Genomic DNA, 22,529 nt, shown 5'->3' with positions numbered 1-22,529 from the left:
ATTAAAATCCAGTACACAAAAATATATACAGTATACACTATATACAAATATATACACCAAGAATAGTAGTCCAGGTATTGCTCCATTGAAGTCTGTGGAACACTGGGCCCACACTGCATGGGCGAGGCCCACACTCAGGGGCATCAGATAGCAATAAAACAGGCACCTCAGGGGGACGGGAAAGGGGGAGCACCTCAGCCGGTTGAGTGCACAATGCCAAATCCACGAGGGGCCCCATGCCCACTGTTCAGTCCTGGGGAGTGCAAAGCCACAGTCTCTCAAGTCTCTACAGTGGGTGGGTTGCCCACTGTTCAATCCTGGGGAGTGCAAAGCCACAGTCTCTCAAGTCTCTACAGTGGATGGGTTGCCCACTGTTCAATTCTGGGGAGTGCAAAGCCACAGTCTCTCAAGTGGATAACAGTCTCCACTGGTTCTGGAGGGGGCTTTGTGCCCAGAGTGCTTCATCCTGCCAGATACTGTGTGAGTGGATGTATCTCTCCACTGGTTCTGGAGGGGGCTTTGTGCCCAGAGCGCTTCATCCTGCCAAGGACTGTGTGAGGGGATGTATCTCTCCACTGGTTCTGGAGGGGGCTTTGTGCCCAGAGTGCTTCATCATGCCAAGGACAGAGGTAGTGGATGCCTTTCTCCACTGTTTCTGGAGGGGGCTTTGTGCCCAGAGTGCTACATCCTGCCAAGAACAGAGGTAGTGGATGTCTTTCTACACTGGTTCTGGATGGGACTTTGTGCCCAGAGTGCTTCATCCTTCCAAGGACTGTGTGAGTGGATGTATCTCTCCACTGGTTCTGGAGGGGGCCTTGTGCCCAGAGTGCTTCATCCTGCCAAGGACTTTGTGAGGGGATGTATCTCTCCACTGGTTCTGGAGGGGGCTTTTTGCCCAGAGTGCTTCATCCTGCCAAGGACAGAGGTAGTGGATGCCTTTCTCCACTGGTTCTGGAGGGGGCTTTGTGCCCAGAGTGCTTCATCCTGCCAAGGACAGAGGTAGTGGATGCCTTTCTACACTGGTTCTGGAGGGGGCTTTGTGCCCAGAGTGCTTCTTCCTGCCAAGGACTGTGTGAGTGGATGTATGTCTCCACTGGTTCTGGAGGGGGCTTTGTGCCCAGAGTGCTTCATCCTGCCAAGGACAGAGGTAGTGGATGCCTTTCTCCACTGGTTCTGGAGGGGGCCTTGTGCCCAGAGTGCATCATCCTGCCCGTGGCAGACTCAGTAGCGTCAGTGCCCTTGGCGCTCATGGGCCAGCGGTGCTTGTTGCGGCGGTGTCCTGTTCAGCGGTGCTTGTTGCGGCGGTGTCCTGTTCAGCGGTGCTTGTGGCAGCGGTGTCCTGTTCATCGATGCTTGAGGCGGCGGTGTCCTGTTCATCGGTGCTTGAGGCGGCAGTATCCTGTTCAGCGGCGCTTGTGGCGGCGGTGTCCTGTTCAGCGGTGCTTGAGGGAGCGGTGTCCTGTTCGGCGGTGCTTGAGGCGGCGGGGTCCTTGGCAGCGAATCAGCTGCTGGCGGTCCTGTCTGGCCCAGCAGGGCTGGTGCTGGCGGTCCCGTCTGGCCCAGCGGGGCTGGTGCTAGCGGTCCTGTCTGGCCCAGCGGGGCTGGTGGGGGCGGTCCTGTCGGGCCCAGAGGGGCTGGTGCTGGTGGTCCTGTCGGGCCCAGCGGGGCTGGTGCTGGCGGTCCTGTCTGGCCCAGCGGGGCTGATGGCGGTGGACTCTTGGGCAGCGGGGCTGATGGCGGTGGCCTCCTGGGCAGCGGGGCTGATGGCGGTGGCCTCCCGGGCAGCGGGGCTGATGGCGGTCTTCTCCACCGTGCTGCTCTTCCCAGACTTGCTGGGTTTCTTGTGCTCCTTCCCCACCTTGGAAGGTATCACAGCTGACTCCACACTCCCACCTGTACCCCTGGGAACGGCTTTGGTGGCTGGAGTCTTCCCCCTCTCCCACCTGGCACTGGCCAACTTTTGATGCTTGACAGGTGGGGGACTGTCCGTGCTGTGGCTCTTTGCCACACTGGCTGCCCTGCTGCCTGGTGCACTCCAGAATCCGGTGACTACTGGCACCACTGGTCCCGGAGATGTTGTGGACCTGGAGAGTCGGGCCCTAGGAGACTGACGGGGTGGGGGAGGTGAGGGAAAGAGGTCAAGGGTGGACAGGAAAAGTTTCTTGGGAACACTGGGACGGGTAGCTGGAGGGAGTTTGGGAGTGGAGGCAGAGAGAGGTTGTGGTTGTAGAAGGTGTATGTTTGGTGACTTTGGGTGAAGGTGCATGCGCTGGAGGCTGTCGTGAGGTGGATGGCTGTTGGGTGGGTGTGTGCCTGCGCTTGTGTACCTTGGGAGGTGGCGTCACAGACACACTGGGAGACGACACAGGGGACGTGTGAATGGTATTGGGGGTGGTGACTGCATGTGAGCGGGGTGTGGTGGTGTGTGTGCTGGTGATGGAAGTAGTGGCTGTAGATGTAGTGCATGCAGGTGTGAGTGGAGACGATACTGGGAGGAGGGAGACGAGGAGGGAGGTTACACAGTGAAGGCAGTGGATGTTGGTGTGTCTGCATGTGTGTGATGCTTGTGTGAGTGCCTATGGGATGTGTGGTGCTTATGTTTGCCTGAGCTTCCTTTGTGTGTTGAGATGTGTGCATACTGGTCTGATGGTGTGCTTGGGGTGGGCTGAGGTACAGGGGATTGGGTCTGGGTGGAGGAAGTTGGAGGGGGGAGGCTAGAGACAGGGACAATGGCTGCCATCAGTGCTGAGGCCAGAGTCTGAAATGCTCGCTGAAGGGCTGCCTGACCAGAATGAATGCCCTCCAGGAATGCATTGGTTTGTTGCAACTGCCTCTTTACACCCTGGATGGCATTCAAATTGGTAGCCTGCCCAACAATGAGGGTCCTGAGGAGGCCAATGGCCTTCTCACTGAGGGCAGAAGGGTTGACTGGGGCAGGGCCTGAGGTGCCTGGGGCGAAGGTGATGCCCACCCTCCTGGGTGAGCGGGCATGGGGCAAAGTATAAGGGGCTGCTGAGAGGGCGGTGCTGGTAGAGGGGGTGGTGGCTGTACCTGTAGATGCGGGGGCACAGATGTGGCCACCACCACAAGGGAGCTCCCATCAGAGGACGAGTCTGTATCACTGGTGTCAGCTCCTGTCCCTGGCGTGGAGCTCCCCTCGCCCTCCGTCCCACTGGTGAATTCAGACTCTGTAGTGTCGCCCTCCGGGGCCATGTGGGATGCAGCTCCCTCCTGCTCCAGTGCCACTGCTCCTCCTCCTGATGATGCTAATGCACACAAGAACAGGGAGACCACAAAAAGGGGGGGAACGACAGAAGAAAGACATGTTGAGTGCATGCATTACCGCTACCGTTGGCAGACACGACAGACATAGAAGCCCCCTGCACTACGCCGCGCACTTGGGGTCCACTCTTCAATCCCTGGGACATGGCCTACAAGGCTATGGCTGACATCTGCACACATGGATGTCACAGGAGCCTGTCTAGGTGTAATTGGCACTGTACACAGGTGGGGTGGGGTGCCACAGGGTCTGCCAGAAGAAGGGGACCTAACTAGCACACTCGCCCTGGCCTAGGGAAACCCACAGCCCACCTCCCCCACCCAGACACCTCCACTGCGCGCCGAATCAGCTGAATGAGAGTGTACTCACCCCCTTGTGGCTGCTGTGATGCCCTCAAGTGCCCACCCAACTCTGGGTATGCCACCGCCAGGTTCCTGAACATCAGGGGGGTCATGGTGCGACAGGCACCCCTCCCACATTGGGAGGCAATCCCCAGCTGGGCCTCGACCATCTTCTTGCTCCAGCGGCGAATGTCCTCCCATCTCTTACGGCAGTGGGTGCTCCATCTGTGATAGACCCCCAGGGTCTGAACGTCCTTGGCGATGGCACGCCAGAGGTCCTTCGTCTGATGGGCGCTGACCTACATGAATTGTACAGGGGGAAAAGTAAAGTTATTACCAACTGCACCGTCACAGTCATTGGCCCCCATCCATACCCTTGCCATGTGGCACATGAACTCACCGTCGTTTCATGCACACCTCATTCTCTCCCCATCTTTCATCCACCCCACTTCACACAGGCATAGCCCATACAGCATGCTCCCAGTGTGCTTACCTGTTTGTCTGGAGGACCGTAGAGTAGCGTGTACTGGGGGAGGACCCCATCCACGAGTTTCTCCAACTCCTCCGATGTGAAGGCAGGGGCCCTTTCCCCAGACGCACAAGCCATTGTCTCTTCCAGACTGAGGTCACCGCAGCACTTGCAGTGTATGTCCTCTCCTGTCAAAGATCAGGTATCAAGTGATTGAACACATAGAAAATGGCGGTCACGTCTGCGGCGGTGCGTACCGTCACCGTCGGCGTACATAGTCATTGGCTCTTGGGACCCATAGGGTCCAATGTTAACCAATGCAGAATTGCGCTGCGGTCTTCAACCGCCTACCGCAACAGTGTACAACGCCAGCGCACTTACCTCACATACCATTTTCCCACTTTACAGGTCAGGCAGCCGCCATTTCAGGGGTCCACATGGCTTAATTTTTAACTGCGTCACACATACCTAGGCCTTGCCTAAACACTCATACATGCAAATTTCGGATTATGAATTGTGTTCTGTGTAAGCTGTGTGTACGTACCTCTGAGTTGGTTGACTCTTGCTCGCTGATGTCCTTCATAGGCACCGTCCGCTGGGACATGTGAGGAGATGGCGGCATCCTCCGGTGTACAGACCGCTGGTGGACCTGTCGACAATGGAGGAAACACATGTGATCATCACCTACAGGCTTGATCGTGCCACAATCCTGGAACCGTGTGCCCAGTTGGAGCCAGACCTGATGTCAGGTATCCGCCATCCCACAGGAATCCCCCCTCTAGTGCAGGTGCTGTCAGTACTCCATTTCCTTGCAAGTGGGTCATTTCAAACAACAGTGGCCATAGCATCAGGGATGTCCCAGCCTATGTTTTCCAACGTGTTATCCAGAGTGTTGTCTGGCCTGCTGAAACACATGCAGAGCTACATCGTTTTCCCTCAGGTGGAGGATTTGCCTAAAGTGAAAGGTGACTTTTATGCCCTGGGACATATCCCCAACATCATAGGTGCCATTGATGGGACACATGTGGCTTTGGTACCCCCCGCAGGAGTGAACAGGTGTACAGAAACCGGAAGAGTTATCATTCGATGAATGTGCAGATGGTGTGTTTGGCAGACCAGTACATCTCCCATGTAAATGCCAAATTCCCTGGCTCAGTGCATGACGCTTACATCCTGCGGAATAGCAGCATCCCTTATGTGATGGTCAACTCCAGAGGTACTGTGTGTGGCTATTAGGTGAGCACCTGGAAGCAAGTCAGTGGGAATGGTTGTCTGGGTCTGGTGATATCCCTACAGGTTAGTGTGTGTCTAACAGTTGTCCCTCGCCATTTGCAGGTGACTCTGGTTACCCCAACCTGTCATGGCTACTGACCCCAGTGAGGAAAACCAGGACAAGGGCAGAGGAACGCCTCAATGAGGCCAATGGGTGAACTAGGAGGATTATAGAGCGGACCTTCGGCCTCCTGAAGGCCAGGTTCCGGTGCCTCCATATGACAGGTGGTTCCCTATTTTACTCACCAAAGAAGGTGTGCCAGATCATTGTGGCCTGATGTATGCTTCACAACTTAGCTTTGCAACGACAGGTGCCTTTTCTGCAGGAGGATGGTCCAGATGGAGGTGTGGTGGCAGCTGTGGAGCCTGTGGACAGTGAAGACGAGGAAGCAGAAGAAAAGGACATCGACAACAGGAACTCGATGATCCTGCAATACTTCCAGTGAGACACAGGTAAGAATACAAACCTGCCTACTACATGTACTTTAACACTACTACCTCTCTACTGTCTGTCGTTTTCACCCAGTGTCTGGTCACTGAGTTGTCACTTTCCCTTACGATTTCACAGATGTGGGTCCAACTGTGTGACATCTGCTTTGTTTCCTCATGGACTAGAGCTGTGTGACATAGGTATGTTGACATTACAATTGAAAGAGCATTTTGTCACTGTAATTGCTAATACACTAATTCGAAATCACAGACAGACTCTTGTTTTGTGCTTTAAGGGTGTTTATTTATGTGCTCAATATTGGAGGGTGCTGTAAAATGGTGAGGGGTGATGGTGCAGGAATGTCCATGGCAGAGTCCAGTCTATTAGTGTCGCAGGTGCATTGCCCAAAGGGGCATAGGAAGTGGAGCTGGGGCAGTTTGAGGATGGACAGGGTGACAAGGTGGGACAAAAGGATGACATTCAGGGCGGTCTCATTTCTTGGCGGGGGTCTTGGCATCGTTCTCTGTCTTTGTCCTGGATCTCAGGGACCGTTTGCGGGGTGGTTCTCCCTCTGCAGGGGGTGGGGTGCTGGTGTGGTGGTCCTGTGGCGGTGCCTCCTGTCCACTAGCGCCGGCGGAGGTGGTGGGCAGTTCATCGTCTAGGCTAGTGTCAGGGGCCCCTTGTTGTGCCACAGTGTCCCTCCTGGTGTTGAGTACTTCCTTCAGCACCCCTATGATGGTGCCCAGGGTGGAATTGATGGATCTGAGTTCCTCCCTGAAGCCCAAATACTGTTCCTCCTGCAGCCGCTGGGTCTCCTAAAACTTGGCCAGTACTGTTGCCATCGTCTCCTGGGAATGATGGTATGCTCACATGATGTTGGAGAGGGCCTCGTAGAGAGTGGGTTTACTGGGCCTGTCCTCCCCCTGTTGCAGCAGCGCTCCCAGTTCCCCTGTGTTCCTGGGCCTCTGTCCCCTGGACCGTGTGCCCACTGCCACTTCCCCCAGGTCCCTGTTGTTGTTAGGGTGGTGGGTTAGCCTGGGTTCCCTGTAGTGGTGGACACACTGCTGCTTGACGAGGGGGGAAAGCTCTGTGGGGGCCTGTGCCAGTGTGAGGGGAACCGACTGTCCCGAGGTCCCAGATGGGCCGGGCTGGCTATCTAGATCCAGTTGGAGAGAGCTGCTGTCATCACCGTGGGCCTCTTCTGTTGGTGGTGTGGACATGTGTGGACCCTCCTGTCCGGTGACGTTGGGTAGGGGTCCTGCAGGGGTATAAAAGGATGTTTATTCCATCTGTGTGATCCATGGTGTGCAATGGGTGGGTGACCGTGTACCCCAGTGCTTGCATTCCTGTGTGGGACCTTGTGTGATGGTGGTTTAGGGGGGTGTATGGGTATGTGCAGTGGCAATGCTTTGGTGATGGGTGTCCATGCTTTGCTGTTGCATGCAGGGCTTGGTGTTGGGATGTGTGGTTTGTGATATTGGGACATTTGTGAGGAACTGGAGTGATGGGGTGGGGCGAGGGTGGAGGTATGTGATGGCAAGCAGGTAGGGTGGGGGATATAGTAGTAAAGCATTGCCTTACCAGAATCCATTCCTCCATCTACTCCTGTGAGGCCCTCAGGATGCAGAATCGCCAAGACTTGCTCCTCCCATGTTGTTAGTTGTGGGGGATGAGGTGGGGGTCTGCTGCCAGTCCGCTGAACCGCAAGGTGGTGTCTTGATACCACGGACCGCACCTTCCCCCGTAGGTCGTTCCACCTCTTCCTGATGTCATCCCTATTTCTTGGGTGCTGTCCCACTGCGTTGACCCTGTCCACTATTCTTCGCCATAGCTCCATCTTCCTAGCAATGGAGGTGTGCTGCACCTGTGATCCGAATAGCTGTGGATCTACCTGGACGATTTCCTCCACCATGACCCTGAGCTTCTCCTCAGAGAACCTGGGGTGTCTTTGCCGTGCCATGGGGTGGTGTGGGTGATGTGTGGGGTGGTGTGTGTTGTGATAAGTGGGGTGAGATTTAGTGGTGTGTTGTGTAAGGTGCGTGGAAGTTATGTGGGTGATGGTATTGTGTGCCTGTGGATGGTTGGTAGTAGTTTGTAGTGTCTCTCTCTGGCTTTCTTTCGGTATTTTGGTCATAGGGGTTTGTGGGTGCTGTGGGTGTGTGTTTTATATTGTATTGAGTGTGTGGGAGTGGTGTGAGTATGTATATCAGGTGTGTGTATTTCGATTTGTCCAATGTGTCTGTGTTTTGTAAAAGTGTGTGTATTGTGTACCGCCAATGGATTACCACGGTTGAAAGACGACTGCGTTGATTCATGGGTCGTGATAGTGTGTGCATATTTCTGTTGGCATGACGGTGGAGGTTTTGTTATCGCCAGTTTATCACTGACCTTTGGTGTGGCGGACTTGTGTGGGTGTCTAAATTTTGGCGGATTCCGAGCTGTGGATCATAATGACTGTGGTGGAATTCCACTGCTGCAGCGGTGTGTTGGCGGTCTTCTGCACGGCGGTAAGCGGGATTTACAGCCAATGTTGTAATGAGGGCCTATATGTCCTACCTTAACCATACACTGCAGCCTGCCCTTCAGGCTATCTAGGGCCTACCTTAGGGGTGTCTGGCATGTAAGAAAAGGGAAGGTTTAGGCCTGGCAAGTGGGTACATCTGCCAAGTCGAATTTACAGTTACAAACTGCACACACGTACACTGCAGTGGCAGGTCTGAAACATGATTACAGAGCTACGTATGTGGGTGGCACAACCAGTGCTGCAGGCCCACTAGTAGCATTTGATTTACAGGCCCTGGGAACCTCTAGTGCACTTTACTAGGTACTTACTAGTAAATTAAATATGCCAATCGTGGATAAACCAATCAACAATACAATTTACACAGAGAGCATATGCACTTTAGCACTGGTTAGCAGTGGTAAAGTGCTCAGAGTTCAAAAGCCAACAGCAACAGGTCAGAAAAAATAGGAGGCAAAAAGATTGGGGATGACCCTGCATAAGCAAAAAAGTCCAACACGACCCCCTACCAGCCCAAAGCCAGGGAAGAACAATCAATACCTTGGTGTACTTCCCTGATTGGGGCGATAGAACAGGGACCCAGGCCCACAACAGCAGGGGCATGTTCCAGTTCTACGCTTTCCTGACTCCAGTTGGATCCCTCCGTCCATACTCTCAGGGCCCACTTAGCTAACCCATGGGGAACCCTTCGCCACATCTGTGCAGCACCTAACTTTACTTTGCTCACAGATGTATCCCTAAGGGCAGATAGTACCACCAGGGCCAACACAGTGCTGTTGCCCATTCCACCCCTAGGGTGTGACTCTCGCCCCCCCCAGGGGCAACTCTGTCCACCAGGACAGCAAGTCACAGTGACCCCTGACAACTGTCAGGGATTAGAGCCCGACCTCAGGCCGCTCCAACCACTGTGACTGTGGAGAGTGGGGGAGGGAAAGCCCCAGGTGCCTGGCACCCTTTGACCACTCTCCCTTCCACCAGGTCAAAGATGACAACCTGACCCTGGTCCTCCCCTCTGGGGCTCTGTACCCTCCCTCCTGGAGCGGCTCCTCCAGAGTCAAAAATTGTCAGGGTGCTTGTAGAAGCAGTCCTGCACAATTCTCCCACCAGTGCAGGGATGTTAACCTGCAACTGGTCTTCCAACCTGGGGTCTGTACCTTCAGGTTGGTCCAGGGCCAGGGTTGAGGCTTCCCCTCCCCCTGCCCTCCCTTCTGGGGTCCTGCACCCCCGAAATATGAGTAGCCCCCCAGAAGACAACATGGTAGGGGCACTGTTAGCAGTAGCCCCCTTCCTCCAGGTCAGGGGGGACACCCTGAACCTGGCGTTCCAATCCAGGGTCTGTACCCTTAGACTGCACTGGGATGAGGAGTGAATCTCTCTCTCCCCTGCCCCTACTCTCAGGGTTCTGCACCCCCCTTCAGGGAGAGTACCCCTTGAAATCACACCGGGGAGGGTGATTGGGCAACCCCCCCTTTCAAGTCAGGGTTTACACCCTGCACCTGATCCTCCAGTCCAGGGTCTGTACCCACAGACTGGACCACCGCGTGGCAACTGAGGACTTCCTGGGGGGCATACATACCCTCCACCAGGTCAGAGTTTACACTCTGAATCTGGTCATCCAACCCAGAGTCACCACCCTGCGGTTGAACAAATGCCTGGTGTACCAGGACTTCCTTGGGAGCACACCTACCCCCCATCAGGTCAGAGTTTACCCCCTGAACCTGATCATTCAACTCAGAGTCTCCACCCTGCGGTTGAACCATTGCCTAGTACACCAGGACTTCCAGGGGGGCAAACCTACCCTCCTCAAGGGCCACACCGTCCCCAAGGGCCACACAAGAGTCTGGCTGGCACAGGTCTCATGACCGCTGCCCATCTGACAGAGTCTGGATTCCCCCCAACCCAGAAACGGTCTCACCAAGGTCATTCCTGGGGGGCTCTGCTCTCAGAGCTGACCCCAGGCCCTCCAGGTTCTCCAATGGGGTCCGCAACCCCCTCTCAACCCTCTGTCTGGACTTCTGCACCCCTTCACTAGGAGTGGTACTGCCAGACACCAGAACTGGTGGGAAGCTGGCTACAGCCACCCCTCCAAGTTCTCCTGACACTGTGGGGTCTCCCTCAACAGATGGCTTTATGGTACAGGCTATGCTCCCCTCCTGGTGTTCCCTCATGGAAACCTCCTGGACCTGGGACCGGATCTCTGGAACCTTGGGCCTCAACCCATTCCCTCTCCTCTGAGAATGGACATGGGGTCCCTCACTGTAGGAGGCTGGACTGGCTTGTAGTGAGTACCAAGGGGTACTTGCACCTTGCACCAGGCCCAGTTATCCCTTATTAGTGTATAGGGTGTCTAGCAGCTTAGGCTGATAGATAATGGTAGCTTAGCAGAGCAGCTTAGGCTGAACTAGGAGACGTGTGAAGCTACTACAGTACCACTTAGTGTCATATGCACAATATCATAAGAAAACACAATACACAGTTATACTAAAAATAAAGGTACTTTATTTTTATGACAATATGCCAAAGTATCTTAGAGTGTACCCTCAGTGAGAGGATAGGAAATATACACAAGATATATATACACAATAGCAAAAATATGCAGTATAGTCTTAGAAAACAGTGCAAACAATGTATAGTTACAATAGGATGCAATGGGGAAACATAGGGATAGGGGCAACACAAACCATATACTCCAAAAGTGGAATGCGAACCACGAATGGACCCCAAACCTATGTGACCTTGTAGAGGGTCGCTGGGACTATTAGAAAATAGTGAGAGTTAGAAAAATAACACTCCCCAAGACCCTGAAAAGTGAGTGCAAAGTGCACTAAAGTTCCCCTAAGGACAAAGAAGTCGTGTTAGAGGAATAATGCGGGAAAGACACAAACCAGCAATGCAACAACTGTGGATTTCCAATCTAGGGTACCTGTGGAACAAGGGGACCAAGTCCAAAAGTCACAAGCAAGTCGGAGATGGGCAGATGCCCAGGAAATGCCAGCTGCGGGTGCAAAGAAGCTTCGACTGGACAGAAGAAGCTGAGGTTTCTGCAGGAACGAAAAAGGCTAGAGACTTCCCCTTTGGTGGACGGATCCCTCTCGCCTAGGAGAGTCGTGCAGAAGTGTTTTCCCGCCGGAAGGACGCCAACAAGCCTTGCTACACGCAAATCGTGCGTTTGGCGTTTTTGGACGCTGCTGGGGCCCAGGAGGGACCAGGAGGTCGCAAATTGGACCTGAAGAGAGAGGGGACGTCGAGCAAGACAAAGAGCCCTCACTGAAGCAGGTAGCACCCAGAGAAGTGCCAGAAACAGGCACTACGAGGATGCGTGAAACGGTGCTCGCCGAAGTTGCACAAAGGAGTCCCACGTCGCCGGAGACCAACTTAGAAAGTCGTGCAATGCAGGTTAGAGTGCCGTGGACCCAGGCTTGGCTGTGCACAAAGGATTTCCGCCGGAAGTGCACAGGGGCCGGAGTAGCTGCAAAGTCGCGGTTCCCAGCAATGCAGCCCAGCGAGGTGAGGCAAGGACTTACCTCCACCAAACTTGGACTGAAGAGTCACTGGACTGTGGGGGTCACTTGGACAGAGTCGCTGGATTCGAGGGACCTCGCTCGTCGTGCTGAGAGGAGACCCAAGGGACCGGTAATGCAGCTTTTTGGTGCCTGCGGTTGCAGGGGGAAGATTCCGTCGACCCACGCGAGATTTCTTCGGAGCTTCTGGTGCAGAGAGGAGGCAGACTACCCCCACAGCATGCACAAGCAGGAAAACAGTCGAGAAGGCGGCAGGATCAGCGTTACAGAGTTGCAGTAGTCGTCTTTGCTACTATGTTGCAGGTTTGCAGGCTTCCAGTGCGGTCAGCGGTCGATTCCTTATCAGAAGGTGAAGAGAGAGATGCAGAGGAACTCGGCTGAGCTCATGCATTCGTTATCTAAAGTTTCCCCAAAGACAGAGACCCTAAATAGCCAGAAAAGAGGGTTTGGCTACCTAGGAGAGAGGAAAGGCTACTAACACCTGAAGGAGCCTATCAGCAGGAGTCTCTGACGTCACCTGGTGGCACTGGCCACTCAGAGCAGTCCAGTGTGCCAGCAGCACCTCTGTTTCCAAGATGGCAGAGGTCTGGAGCACACTGGAGGAGCTCTGGACACCTCCCAGGGGAGGTGCAGGTCAGGGGAGTGGTCACTCCCCTTTCCTTTGTCCAGTTTCGCACCAGAGCAGGGGCTAAGGGGTCCCTGAACCGGTGTAGACTGGCTTATGCAGAATTGGGCACATCTGTGCCCAACAAAGCATTTCCAGAGGCTGGGGGAGGCTACTCCTCCCCTGCCTTCACACCATTTTCCAAAGGGAGAGGGTGTCACACCCTCTCTCAGAGGAAGTTCTTTGTTCTGCCATCCTGGGCCAGGCCTGGCTGGACCCCAGGAGGGCAGCTGCCTGTCTGAGGGGTTGGCAGCAGCAGCAGCTGCAGTGAAACCCCAGGAAGGGCAGTTTGGCAGTACCAGGGTCTGTGCTACAGACCACTGGGATCATGGGATTGTGCCAACTATGCCAGGATGGTATAGAGGGGGCAATTCCATGACCATAGACATGTTACATGGCCATATTCGGAGTTACCATGGTGAAGCTACATATAGGTAGTGACCTATATGTAGTGCACGCGTGTAATGGTGTCCCCGCACTCACAAAGTTCATGGAATTGGCTCTGAACAATGTGGGGGCACCTTGGCTAGTGCCAGGGTGCCCTCACACAAAGTAACTTTGCACCTAACCTTTACCAGGTAAAGGTTAGACATATAGGTGACTTATAAGTTACTTAAGTGCAGTGTAAAATGGCTGTGAAAATAACGTGGACGTTATTTCACTCAGGCTGCAGTGGCAGGCCTGTGTAAGAATTGTCAGAGCTCCCTATGGGTGGCAAAAGAAATGCTGCAGCCCATAGGGATCTCCTGGAACCCCAATACCCTGGGTACCTCAGTACCATATACTAGGGAATTATAAGGGTGTTCCAGTAAGCCAATGTAAATTGGTAAAAATGGTCACTAGCCTGTTAGTGACAATTTGGAAAGAAATGAGAGAGCATAACCACTGAGGTTCTGATTAGCAGAGCCTCAGTGAGACAGTTAGTCACTACACAGGTAACACATTCAGGCACACTTATGAGCACTGGGGCCCTGGGTTACCAGGGTCCCAGTGACACATACAACTAAAACAACATATATACAGTGAAAAATGGGGGTAACATGCCAGGCAAGATGGTACTTTCCTACACAACCCCCCCCCAAATGAAGGACAATAAGACTAGCCATGACCTGATGGGTCTTCATTGTCTAAGTGGAAATATCTGGAGAGTCCATCTGCATTGGAGTGGCTACTCCCAGGTCTATGTTCCACTGTATAGTCCATTCCCTGTAGGGATATGGACCACCTCAACAATTTAGGATTTTCACCTTTCATTTGTTTTAGCCAAAGTAGAGGTTTGTGGTCTGTCTGAACAATGAAGTGAGTGCCAAACAGGTATGGCCTCAACTTCTTCAGAGCCCAGACCACAGCAAAGGCCTCCCTCTCAATGGCAGACCAACGCTTTTCTCTAGGGGTCAACCTCCTACTAATAAAAGCAACAGGTTGATCCTGGCCCTCAGAATTAAGATGTGATAGGACTGCCCCTACTCCTAATTCAGATGCATCAGTTTGGACATAGAATTTTTTAGAGTAACAAGGGCTTTTCAGGACAAGTGCAGAGCACATGGCCTGCTTCAGCTCCTCAAAAGCTTTCTGACAGTTTGCTGTCCATAATACCTTTTTAGGCATTTTCTTGGATGTGAGGTCATTAAGAGGGGCTGCAATGGAGCCATAGTTCTTAATGAACCTCCTGTAATACCCAGTGAGGCCTAGGAAGGCTCTCACCTGAGTCTGAGTGGTAGGGGGAACCCAATCAATAATAGTTTGGATTTTCCCCTGAAGTGGTGCAATCTGTCCCCACCAACAAGGTGTCCCAGATAAACCACCTTACCCTGCCCTATCTGGCACTTTGAAGCCTTGATAGTGAGGCCTGCCTTTTGCAGGGCCTCCAAAACTTTCCATAGGTGGACCAGGTGATCATCCCAGCTGGAGCTAAAGACAGCTATATCGTCCAAATATGCTGCACTGAAAGCTTCCAGCCCTTGCAGGACTGTGTTCACCAACCTCTGAAAAGTGGTAGGTGCATTTTTCAAACCAAAAGGCATTACAGTAAACTGGTAATGTCCTCCAATGGTAGAAAATGCAGTCTTAGGTTTAGCATCTTCTGACAATTTGATCTGCCAATACCCTGCAGTCAAATCAAAAGTGCTTAGATACTTGGCAGATGCCAGTGTATCTATGAGCTCATCTGCCCTGGGTATAGGGTGAGCATCAGTTTTGGTTACCAAGTTGAGACCTCTATAGTCTACACAAAACCGCATTTCTTTCTTTCCATCTTTAGAATTGGGTTTTGGTACCAGTACCACAGGAGAAGCCCATGGACTGTCAGAGTGCTCAACCACTCCTAGTTCCAACATTTTCTGAACTTCTTGCTTTATGCAGTCCCTGACATGGTCAGGCTGCCTATAGATCTTACTTTTGACAGGTAAACTGTCTCCAGTATCTATAGTGTGCTCACACCAAGAAGTGGTGCCTGGCACAGTAGAGAAGAGTTCTGAAAATTGTCCTAGGAGATTTATGCAATTGTCTTTCTGCTCAGCAGTAAGACAATCAGCCAAAACTACACCTTCCACAAGAGCATCTTGATCTGTGGAAGAGAAGAGATCAGGTAGGGGATCACTGTCTTCTTCCTGTCCCTCATCTGTTGCCATGAGCAGGGTGAGATCAGCCCTGTCATAGTAGGGTTTCAGGTGGTTGACATGGAGCACCCTAAGGGGACTCCTGGCAGTGCCTAAGTCAACCAAGTAGGTGACTTCACCCTTCTTTTCAACAATTGTGTGGGGACCACTCCATTTATCTTGGAGTGCTCTTGGGGCCACAGGCTCCAAGACCCACACTTTCTGCCCTGGTTGGTACTGAACCAAAACAGCCTTCTGATCATGCCATTGCTTCTGGAGCTCTTGGCTGGCCTGAAGGTTTTTACTGGCCTTTTTCATGTACTCAGCCATCCTTGATCTGAGGCCAAGTACATAATCCACAATATCCTGCTTAGGAGCTTTTAAAGGTTGTTCCCAACCCTCCTTTACAAGTGTGAGTGGACCCCTAACAGGGTGTCCAAAAAGAAGTTCAAAGGGGCTGAAGCCCACTCCTTTCTGGGGTACCTCCCTGTAGGCAAAAAGGCATGGTAGAAGGATATCCCATCTCCTGCGGAGTTTTTCAGGGAGACCCATAATCATGCCTTTGAGAGTTTTATTAAATCTCTCCACCAGTCCATTTGTTTGTGGATGATAGGGTGTTGTGAACTTGTAAGTTACACCACACTCCTTCCACATGGCCTTTAAGTATGCAGACATGAAATTGCTTCCTCTGTCTGATACTACTTCCTTTGGGAAGCCCACCCTGGAAAATATTCCCAGGAGGGCCTTTGCCACTGCAGGAGCTGTAGTGGTCCTTAAAGGAATTGCTTCAGGATATCTTGTGGCATGGTCCACTACCACCAAGATAAACCTATTGCCTGAAGCAGTAGGAGGGTCAAGGGGGCCAACTATGTCAACCCCTACCCTTTCAAAGGGAACCCCAACCACAGGCAGTGGGATAAGGGGTGCCTTTGGAGTGCCACCTGTCTTGCCACTGGCTTGACAGGTTTCACAGGACTTACAAAATTCCTTTGTGTCCTCAGACATCCTAGGCCAATGAAACAATGGAACCAATCTGTCCCAAGTTTTCATTTGACCCAGGTGCCCAACTAGGGGAATGTCATGTGCCAGTGTTAGGAGGAACTTTCTGTACTCCTGAGGAATCACTAATCTCCTGGCAGCTCCAGGTTTAGGATCCCTATGCTCAGTGTACAAGAGGTTGTCCTCCCAGTAAACTCTGTGAGAGTCACTGACATCCCCATTAGCCTGTTTGACAGCTTGCTGTCTGAGACCCTCTAATGTGGGACAGGTTTGCTGTGCCACACTCAGCTCCTCTCTGGCAGGCCCCCCTTCACCCAAAAGCTCAGCAGTGTCTGCTTCCAGCTCCTCTGGTGTAGGTTCTGCACAGGGAGGGAATTCTTCTTCCTCAGAAGTAGAATCCACTGTAGAGGGAGGGATAGTAGGAAGTGGTTTGCTTCTACTAGCCCTAGCTTTAGGGAGCACTTGGTCCATTGTTCCAGGATCCAAGCTTCCCTGTCCTTTTTGCTTTTTGGCCTGAGCCCTTGTCAAAGCAAAAATATTCCCTGGGATGCCCAGCATTGCTGCATGGGCCTCCAACTCCACATCTGACCAAGCTGATGTCTCCAAATCATTCCCTAATAGACAGTCTACAGGTAAATCTGAAGCTACCACAACTTTCTTTGGACCAGTTACCCCCCCCCAGTTGAGATTTACAACAGCCTTGGGGTGGCTTTGTGTTATGTTGTGAGCATCGGTTACTTGGTACTGGTGTCCAAGTATGTGTTGTTCAGGGTGCACCAGTTTCTCAATCACCATTGTGACACTGGCACCTGTGTCCCTGTAGGCCTGGACCTCAACACCATTTATTAGGGTTAGTTGCTTGTACTTCTCCAAGTTATGGGGGCAAGCAACCAAAGTGGCTAAGTCAATAGCCCCTTCAGAGACTAAAGTAGCCTCTGTGGTCTCCCTAATTAGACCAACCCCAACTAAATTACCAAAAGTGAGCCCAGCTACTCCCTTGGATTGGCTATTAGTAGGTTTGCTCCCACCACCACTGCTATTAGTAGGGACACTAGGTGTAGCAGTAGGGGTTGTAGTGGTAGGAGCTGTGGTGCCTTTCTTTGGACAACTGGGATCTGTTGTCCAATGGCCTTTTATTTTACATAAATAGCACCATGGTTTCTTTTCCTTGTTCTGATTAAAGGAGGATTTGGACCCACCACCCCCACCAGAGTGCTTTTGTGGGCCTGATGAAGACTCATTTTTAGATTTGTCCCCACCCTTGTCAGAAGACTTACCATCCTTCTTTTTGTTGCCATCTTTGTCACCCCCTGTATGAACTTTTCTGTTCACTCTTGTTCTGACCCATTTGTCTGCCTTCTTTCCCAATTCTTGGGGAGAGGTCAGATCAGAGTCCACCAAGTACTGGTGCAACAAATCAGACACACAATTATTAAGAATATGCTCTCTCAGGATTAAGTTATACAGGCTGTCATAATCAGTAACTTTACTGCCATGTAACCACCCCTCCAAGGCCTTCACTGAATGGTCAATGAAATCAACCCAGTCTTGTGAAGACTCCTTTTTGGTCTCTCTGAACTTTATCCTGTACTGTTCAGTGGTTAAGCCATAACCATCCAGGAGTGCATTCTTAAGAACTTGGAAATTATTGGCATCATTTTCTTTCACAGTAAGGAGCCTATCCCTACCTTTTCCACTAAATGATAGCCATAGGATAGCAGCCCACTGCCTTTGAGGGACATCCTGTACAACACAGGCCCTCTCAAGTGCAGCAAACCACTTGTTAATGTCATCCCCCTCCTTATAAGGGGGAACTATCTTGTGCATATTCCTGGAATCATGCTCTTTTGCAGGGTGACTATGGGGAATACTGCTGCTGCCACCATGGGTATCTAAACCCAACTTCTGTCTTTCCTTCTCTAATTCAAAAGACTGTCTATCCAAATCCAGCTGTTGCTTTTTAAGCTTCAGTCTGGTTTGTTCCACCCTCAACTTATTGAGTTCCCTCTCTAACATTCTGTCATCAGGGTTGGTGGGAGGGTCATTTCTAGAAACAGAGCTATGATGGGAATGAACAGAAGGAGACCTGTCCCTTACAGAAGCCAACTTAACAGCTTGGTTTACAGAAACATTACTACCAGTATGGTGAGAATAAATGCTTTTGCTATGATGTGAGACAACACTATTTCTTTGGTGTGGCTCATCATCATTACCATCTATGCTAGATTGTCTAGTAATGGGCAGGCTAGGAAGTTTCTTTCCTGAATCTTTTCCTGGGGGAGTCCCTGAATCAGATTGGGAACTATTAGGTACCTTTTCAACAGATGGGCCACCTCTGGCCTTATCCTGTTCTCTAAGCATGTTAATTAACAGTTCCAAGGCAGGATTCTTCCCTACACTCAAACCTCTCTCTATACAGAGACTCCTTGCTCTTTTCCAGCTAAGGTTGTCATATGCAAGTTTGGACAGATCAACACTTTGGCCTGTGCCAGACATTTTTTAGAGAGAGTTAAAGTGATAGAGAAAGAGACAAAAGTTTTCAGAACTTTTTGGAAAGACAGAAAAAAACTTTTTAAACTTTTAAGAACTTTTTGAAAGTTTAGGAGTACTTTTCAGCACTTAGAAAAGAGTGAAAAGAGGAAATGCAAAACTTTTTTTGGCTATGTGTATATACACTGACCTTGTTTTGTATATTTTTCTCTTATGAAAAGTACAATGACAAGAGTGGTAAGTAGTCTCAAGCACTTATCCCACCACTGCACAACCAATGTAGGAGGCTGGACTGGCTTGTAGTGAGTACCAAGGGGTACTTGCACCTTGCACCAGGCCCAGTTATCCCTTATTAGTGTATAGGGTGTCTAGCAGCTTAGGCTGATAGATAATGGTAGCTTAGCAGAGGAGCTTAGGCTGAACTAGGAGACGTGTGAAGCTACTACAGTACCACTTAGTGTCATATGCACAATATCATAAGAAAACACAATACACAGTTATACTAAAAATAAAGGTACTTTATTTTTATGACAATATGCCAAAGTATCTTAGAGTGTACCCTCAGTGAGAGGATAGGAAATATACACAAGATATATATACACAATAGCAAAAATATGCAGTATAGTCTTAGAAAACAGTGCAAACAATGTATAGTTACAATAGGATGCAATGGGGAAACATAGGGATAGGGGCAACACAAACCATATACTCCAAAAGTGGAATGCGAACCACGAATGGACCCCAAACCTATGTGACCTTGTAGAGGGTCGCTGGGACTATTAGAAAATAGTGAGAGTTAGAAAAATAACACTCCCCAAGACCCTGAAAAGTGAGTGCAAAGTGCACTAAAGTTCCCCTAAGGACAAAGAAGTCGTGTTAGAGGAATAATGCGGGAAAGACACAAACCAGCAATGCAACAACTGTGGATTTCCAATCTAGGGTACCTGTGGAACAAGGGGACCAAGTCCAAAAGTCACAAGCAAGTCGGAGATGGGCAGATGCCCAGGAAATGCCAGCTGCGGGTGCAAAGAAGCTTCGACTGGACAGAAGAAGCTGAGGTTTCTGCAGGAACGAAAAGGGCTAGAGACTTCCCCTTTGGTGGACGGATCCCTCTTGCCTTGGAGAGTCGTGCAGAAGTGTTTTCCCGCCGGAAGGACGCCAACAAGCCTTGCTACACGCAAATCGTGCGTTTGGCGTTTTTGGACGCTGCTGGGGCCCAGGAGAGACCAGGAGGTTGCAAATTTGACCTGAAGAGAGAGGGGACGTCGAGCAAGACAAAGAGCCCTCACTAAAGCAGGTAGCACCCGGAAAAGTGCCAGAAACAGGCACTACGAGGATGCGTGAAACGGTGCTCGCCGAAGTTGCACAAAGGAGTCCCACGTCGCCGGAGACCAACTTAGAAAGTCGTGCAATGCAGGTTAGAGTGCCGTGGACCCAGGCTTGGCTGTGCACAAAGGATTTCCGCCGGAAGTGCACAGGGGCCGGAGTAGCTGCAAAGTCGCGGTTCCCAGCAATGCAGCCCAGCGAGGTGAGGCAAGGACTTACCTCCACCAAACTTGGACTGAAGAGTCACTGGACTGTGGGGGTCACTTGGACAGAGTCGCTGGATTCGAGGGAGCTCGCTCGTCATGCTGAGAGGAGACCCAAGGGACCGGTAATGCAGCTTTTTGGTGCCTGCGGTTGCAGGGGGAAGATTCCGTCGACCCACGGGAGATTTCTTCGGAGCTTCTGGTGCAGAGAGGAGGCAGACTACCCCCACAGCATGCACAAGCAGGAAAACAGTCGAGAAGGCGGCAGGATCAGCGTTACAGAGTTGCAGTAGTCGTCTTTGCTACTATGTTGCAGGTTTGCAGGCTTCCAGCGCGGTCAGCGGTCGATTCCTTATCAGAAGGTGAAGAGAGAGATGCAGAGGAACTCGGCTGAGCTCATGCATTCGTTATCTAAAGTTTCCCCAGAGACAGAGACCCTAAATAGCCAGAAAAGAGGGTTTGGCTACCTAGGAGAGAGGAAAGGCTACTAACACCTGAAGGAGCCTATCAGCAGGAGTCTCTGACGTCACCTGGTGGCACTGGCCACTCAGAGCAGTCCAGTGTGCCAGCAGCACCTCTGTTTCCAAGATGGCAGAGGTCTGGAGCACACTGGAGGAGCTCTGGACACCTCCCAGGGGAGGTGCAGGTCAGGGGAGTGGTCACTCCCCTTTCCTTTGTCCAGTTTCGCGCCAGAGCAGGGGCTAAGGGGTCCCTGAACCGGTGTAGACTGGCTTATGCAGAATTGGGCACATCTGTGCCCAACAAAGCATTTCCAGAGGCTGGGGGAGGCTACTCCTCCCCTGCCTTCACACCATTTTCCAAAGGGAGAGGGTGTCACACCCTCTCTCAGAGGAAGTTCTTTGTTCTGCCATCCTGGGCCAGGCCTGGCTGGACCCCAGGAGGGCAGCTGCCTGTCTGAGGGGTTGGCAGCAGCAGCAGCTGCAGTGAAACCCCAGGAAGGGCAGTTTGGCAGTACCAGGGTCTGTGCTACAGACCACTGGGATCATGGGATTGTGCCAACTATGCCAGGATGGTATAGAGGGGGCAATTCCATGATCATAGACATGTTACATGGCCATATTCGGAGTTACCATGGTGAAGCTACATATAGGTAGTGACCTATATGTAGTGCACGCGTGTAATGGTGTCCCCGCACTCACAAAGTTCATGGAATTGGCTCTGAACAATGTGGGGGCACCTTGGCTAGTGCCAGGGTGCCCTCACACAAAGTAACTTTGCACCTAACCTTTACCAGGTAAAGGTTAGACATATAGGTGACTTATAAGTTACTTAAGTGCAGTGTAAAATGGCTGTGAAAATAACGTGGACGTTATTTCACTCAGGCTGCAGTGGCAGGCCTGTGTAAGAATTGTCAGAGCTCCCTATGGGTGGCAAAAGAAATGCTGCAGCCCATAGGGATCTCCTGGAACCCCAATACCCTGGGTACCTCAGTACCATATACTAGGGAATTATAAGGGTGTTCCAGTAAGCCAATGTAAATTGGTAAAAATGGTCACTAGCCTGTTAGTGACAATTTGGAAAGAAATGAGAGAGCATAACCACTGAGGTTCTGATTAGCAGAGCCTCAGTGAGACAGTTAGTCACTACACAGGTAACACATTCAGGCACACTTATGAGCACTGGGGCCCTGGGTTACCAGGGTCCCAGTGACACATACAACTAAAACAACATATATACAGTGAAAAATGGGGGTAACATGCCAGGCAAGATGGTACTTTCCTACACAACCCCCCCTCAAATGAAGGACAATAAGACTAGCCATGACCTGATGGGTCTTCATTGTCTAAGTGGAAATATCTGGAGAGTCCATCTGCATTGGAGTGGCTACTCCCAGGTCTATGTTCCACTGTATAGTCCATTCCCTGTAGGGATATGGACCACCTCAACAATTTAGGATTTTCACCTTTCATTTGTTTTAGCCAAAGTAGAGGTTTGTGGTCTGTCTGAACAATGAAGTGAGTGCCAAACAGGTATGGCCTCAACTTCTTCAGAGCCCAGACCACAGCAAAGGCCTCCCTCTCAATGGCAGACCAACGCTTTTCTCTAGGGGTCAACCTCCTACTAATAAAAGCAACAGGTTGATCCTGGCCCTCAGAATTAAGTTGTGATAGGACTGCCCCTACTCCTAATTCAGATGCATCAGTTTGGACATAGAATTTTTTAGAGTAACAAGGGCTTTTCAGGACAGGTGCAGAGCACATGGCCTGCTTCAGCTCCTCAAAAGCTTTCTGACAGTTTGCTGTCCATAATACCTTTTTAGGCATTTTCTTGGATGTGAGGTCATTAAGAGGGGCTGCAATGGAGCCATAGTTCTTAATGAACCTCCTGTAATACCCAGTGAGGCCTAGGAAGGCTCTCACCTGAGTCTGAGTGGTAGGGGGAACCCAATCAATAA

The sequence above is a fragment of the Pleurodeles waltl genome, chromosome 10 (assembly GCF_031143425.1).
Source record: "Pleurodeles waltl isolate 20211129_DDA chromosome 10, aPleWal1.hap1.20221129, whole genome shotgun sequence".
Taxonomy (NCBI): Eukaryota; Metazoa; Chordata; class Amphibia; order Caudata; family Salamandridae; genus Pleurodeles; species Pleurodeles waltl.
The sequence above is the reverse complement of the archived record's forward strand: the minus strand, read 5'-3'. Positions refer to the sequence as shown.